We start from the raw sequence: 5,369 nt of genomic DNA on the forward strand, positions 1-5,369 counted from the left end.
GCGCCTGTCCTCCTGCCAGCGGCACCTGGTAGGAAGCGAGCAGGTGGGAGGTACAGGGACCAGTGACCTGCTGGGGAGTGGGCTTGGGACACAACCAGCATCTGGAGAGGCTCTGGTCAGGACCTGGGTTTTCCCTTATCAGGAGGACTGTCCCCTGTCGCCTTTCCACCACAGCCACAGGTCCTGACTTTGTAGACATGCCCCCCCAACCCGCCCTGAGGGCAAAGGGCGGAGGAGGGCTGGAACCTCCAGGACCCACAGTGCCACCCTTCCCCAGGGTCGGGGGCAGGAGCAGGGAGAAGTGGTCACCCACCCCCACTCAGGGCTCTGCTAGGTTCTGGACATTTGGAACAAATAGACTCACCTCCCACCCTGGACAGGGGACCCTGGATGGTCTGACCACCCTCTCAGGTGACCCTGGATGGTCTTGGCACTGGACTTGAGCCCCCTACTCAGGCAAGAGACACCTTCTCCTGCTCCAAGCTCAGCCCCTCCCCCTCTGCTCTCCCCGCAAACCAAGCGGACTCTTCTCACCCCAGGTCCCCAAAAGGACCCTTCTGCGCATCCCCAGGGTCTTCATGTTGGGTACAGAAGAGCGGGCTCTGGGTGGGGTGGGGGTGCCTGGCCCTCCCTCCCCTTCTCTCTGCTGTCCCTCTGCTGCATTGCTCCTGGGGACAGTCTCCTGCTGCTAGGGGAGCTGGGCACTGCGGAGGAGTCTTTGCCCGCTGCTCGGGAGGGGTGGGGTGGGGCTGGGGAGGAACTGGGCGCTCTGCCCCCGCACTGGGCAGGAGAGGGCTGGAGGGGCTGCAGGTGTGGGAGGTGGGCTGCCGGCTTTGCCCTGATTGGAGCTCTGGGGCCTTGGCGGTCATGGGCAGGAGATCCCCGCCTGAGGGCATCATTGGCATGCGGCCCTGGTAAGCTTAAGACCCTACCCCCTCTCCACCGGTCTCCTCCCCCCAGCACCCCTGAGAGCTTGGCTGGGTCCTTTATTAAGCCCCAGTGAGTGAGGCCTCTCCTTCCCCTGGGCACTTGGGGTCAGAGGATGTGATAAGGGACCCAAGGGGGTCTTGTTATGGGTAGCGGACACCTATGGAGCAGCTCACAGGTTTGTTTGGCTTCTGTCAATGTTGGGTGCACACTGCTGAGCGCTGGCCAGGGAGGCTCCCACTTTGGGGTCCAAGGCCTTGAAGGGGAGAGGGCAGGCCTGGGGGGTGGAGGACAGGCGGGGGGGCTACAGAGCTGCCTGTGCACACTGGCGCCCTTGTCCCCCCCTGGTCCTGCTGCTCTGAACCCCATGGCCCTCCTCCACCAGGCCTGGGGCTGACATCTGTCCTCCACCCCCAGGGAGGGCCTTGGTGAGGCCTGGGGGTAGGTCCTCTTAGCAAGCTCCTCTAGGCCACCGTCCCATTCCTGCCCTCCCTGCTCCAGGCCACCTCTGCCTCCCTTCGTTTTTTATGGCCCCCTGCTCCTGTCAGGCTCTGTCTTTTCCTGCTGGCGGTCTCCTACTCTTGTTCTCCGAGACTCTGGAGCAGCCAGCCTGCTAGAATGGCCTCCCCAGGCCTGTTCTTGTCCCTGTCTCTCTCTCACACAGCCCAGGGCACCTGCCTCCCCCACCAGCTGTCCCCACTTCACAGGGAGCCCAAGGGAGGCCCAGAGTAACTCGGAGGCCTGGGCCAGGACTGGTAGAACGCTCTGGCCCCAGTCTGGCTGGTCCTCCTGTACCCCCAGCGCAGGAGCTCAGAGGAGATGAGGCTCTTCATGGGCATTCAAGGTTCCAAAACTGGGCTCCTTTCTCCCAAAGCCAGCCCTCCCCCATGCCAGCCATCAGCCACTCCATCTGCCAGCCGCTCAGGCCAGAGCCACCCTCGATTCCTTCTCTACCTCCCAACCATTGGCAAATCCTTTTGGCTCAGGTGTCCCTGCACATCCAGCCCCACCCCCTGCTGCCCCTCCTGGCATTACCACCTGGCTGAGCCCTGTCTGCCCTCACCAGGAGAATGCAGCCAAGGCCTCAGTTCCCTGCCTTCCTCACCCGCTCTAGACTGTCCTCCCCAGCCGCAGGTGAGCCTGGGAAACTGAAGCCAGATCACATCCCCCTTCTCCAGCCCTACAGTGGCTCCCATCTCACTGGGAGAAAGTCATGGCCCTTCCTCTGACCTGTGCGGCCCAAGTCATCATCTGCATCCTCAGCTCCCCCTACCTCCCTGACCCCACCCCTCCTCCTGCCGGCACCCACCTATTCCTGTTCCTTGACTGTGTCGGTCCTGCTTCTGCCCCAGGGCCTTTTCACAGCAGTGTCCTCTGGCTGCATGCTCTGCAAGGCTCCCTCAGGTGCTTGCTCAAATGTCACCTCGGAATGACCTTCTCTGACCATCCTGCATAGAAGAGCACCACTCCCAGCCCCCACCACCCCTCCCAGACTCCTTCCTGTCTTGTTTTTCTCCACAGTCCTGTCACCTTCCAACACCCTTTATCCTTTACCTGATTTCTTGTCCCTCCAGACCCTTTAGCATGGGAGTGCCAAGGCTCAGGAATGTCCTCGCCCTTTCACTTCTGTAGCCTCTGAGGTGAGGACGGGCCTTGGGGGTTGGCCCTCAGCACCTGTGCTCTAAAGGGGTCCTGGAATTTGTTCCTCATGGAGGATGCCAACCCCAGGCAGTAGCCAGGGACATGGGGTCAAAGGGGACACTGAGCATGGCCTGGGTCTCTGCTTCTTGCCTTTGCTCTGGCCAGAACAGTTCTGCAAGGCTGGGGGGGAGGAGAGCTCCCAGTGCCACTGATGGGAGAGGCCAATGGCCCCCTCTGGCCATTCCTGGTTCTCTGCTCTGGGGAAAGCATGCTGCCCCCCACCCCGACAGGGGCGTGGCCTATAGGGCCCCCAGAGCGCCAGGCCTGCTCTGCTCTCTAGGTGGCCACAGAATCAATGGACAGACAGACAGAGCCCTGCACAGGGCCCATGTGAGTGACCGCTGGTCTTGAGGAAGGAGGTGCCCAGAACAGAGAGTTGGGGGGCCTCTCTCCTGCTTCTGCATTTATGGGTGTCTCAGTTTTGGCCCCCAGAAGCCATCCTGAGAGGAGGGTGTGTTCTTGTGGGAGGTGTCCGCAGGACCCCCGAAGTGGCAACAGAATGAGACAGAGAGGGAAGGCCGCCCAGAGGGCCCTCTGTCCAGCAGGTTGTCACCCTGGGCAATACGGCCCCATCCTACTGGGAACTGGAGGCAGGTGCTGGTGCTTGTTCGCGACCGCAGGTCAGTGGCCAGGCTGCTCTGCCCTGCCCCATAGCTTGGCTATATTTCTTGTGTGGCTTTGCCTGCTCTGACATGAGGGTCCCCTAAAGGAGGTGTCTTGTAGCCTGTGGCCATTGACTCAGCCTTGGGGGTCCCCTAAGGCCTGTGGGCAGCAGAGCCTGGGTTCCCTGGTTGGGAGCAGGGGGCATGGGAGCTGCCCCTTGGGTGCATTTCCAGAGGGGGCGAGAGTGAGTCTGCGGCCTTGGGCTGCTAAGGGTGGGATGGGGAAGGGCAGGGCCAAGGCCAGCCGGGGGGGCTGCCAGCTGAGCCCGTGAGGCTAGTTACAGTGGGCAGCCATCAACCCTTTCCTCACTGGGACGCCTGAACCCACCCTCCGGCTGTGCCCTGGGTTTCCCTGGACCCCCAGCCCCACACCACCTCCCGTCTGTGTTTCCGTCCTCCCTGTCCTCCTTACCATTGCTGAAGGGAGTCCCCTTAGGGACTCCAGGGACTTCAGCACAGAGGAGGTGGAGGTCCCCGCCTGGTCTTAGAACTAGAGAGAAAACAAGAGGCAGCCAGGCCTGGGGTTTTCCTTTTGCAGGGGACCTGGGGGCCTAGGGATCCCAGGTAAGGTCCAGCAGCCCTGAAGGGGTCCTGGGGGTGTGAGCCGAGGGGCCAGTGGGTCCCCAGGAGAGATGAGCCTCTGTCCATCCGAGGCCTCTGCTGCAGGCAGTAGGAGCCAGGCTGACCCGGCCTCCTGTGCACGGCCACTCACTCCTCCTGCGTCTGCCCCCCCACAAGGGGACACAGAGGCACAGGGAGTTTGAATGACTTGTTGAGGGCACAGCCAGGAAGTGGCAGAGCCAGGATGTGAACCCAGTGTCCAGTCCTCTTCTCTGGCCCTGTGGACCGTGCTCCTGATGACCCTGGGAATCTGGGGCATCTCTGGGCTGTAGAGAGAGCAGCGGCCACCCCTAGCCCAAGAGGCATTGTTCCCAGCCGGTGGGGTGTGACTCAGAATGGCCCCAGGTGGCAGGGAGAGGTGGGCCAGGTTGGGGTTCAGAGAGGGCTGGCCCCTGACGGGAAGTAGGGCTCTGGGGGGCGAGGGGGATGGAAGAGGGGATGGCAGGCACCCCAGACAGGGAGGAGCCTGGCAGGGGGCTCCTCAGGCACATGGGCACAAGGAGGAGCGGGGACAGCACCTCACAGCTAACCAGAGTCCTTGTTCCACGTGGAGTGCTGTGGACTGTCGTGAGAATCACGGCTGATGTATATGGAGGGGCTGCCACATAGTAGGCGCTCAAAAACGGTTGTACTTGATTCAGAAGGAGAGTGGAGAGGGGCCAGGGGGTCACTGGGCTGTGGATACTGTGCTCTGAGTCGGGGGAAGGAGGCTACGCTGAGGGCAGAACAGCCTGGGGACAGGGGAGGTGGAGACCCTGGCACAGGACCCCAGGGATGACCAAAAGGGCAGGAGGCTTCTCCTGGCAGGGGGTTGGAAGCAAAGGATGATGGGACTTGGACTCCCTCTCCTAATTCTGTATCTCTTTGGGATACAGAATTCCTCAAGCCAGGGGTAGATGGGACAAGGTCCCTGCCCCTCAAAGTTCTTTTCTTTATTATTTTATTTCATTTTGGTACTCAGCGATGCTTTACCACTGAACACATCCCCAGCCCTTTTTATTGTTTATTTTGAGACAGGGTCTTGCTACGTTGCTTAGGGTCTCGCTTAGTTGCTGAGGTTGGCCTTGAACTTGCAGTCCTCCTGCCTTCTCCTCTGGAGTCACTGGGTGGGAGGACACCCTGTGACTGTCACATAAAACAGTTCCTGTTTTCTCTTTTCCTGTTCCCTGCCTCTTGCTTCCTCCTGATCCCTGCCAGGGGTTCTGGGGGATGAGGATCAGAAAAAACTAGTGCAGAAAGAGCCATGGCCCCAGAGAGGACTGAATCCCTGCATCTGAACTCTGGGATCAAATCCCAGTCCCACCTTCCCTGCCTAGGGGTACCAGTCAGGGTTCTTCAGAGAGACAGAACCAGTAGGGGATGGGTGGATGGTGGGTGGATGGGTGGATGGGTGGATGGGTGGATGGATGGGTAGATGGATGGGTGGATGGATAGATGGATGGATGGGTGGGTAGATGG

Source organism: Marmota marmota, unplaced genomic scaffold (genome assembly GCF_001458135.2).
Source record: "Marmota marmota marmota unplaced genomic scaffold, marMar, whole genome shotgun sequence".
Taxonomy (NCBI): Eukaryota; Metazoa; Chordata; class Mammalia; order Rodentia; family Sciuridae; genus Marmota; species Marmota marmota.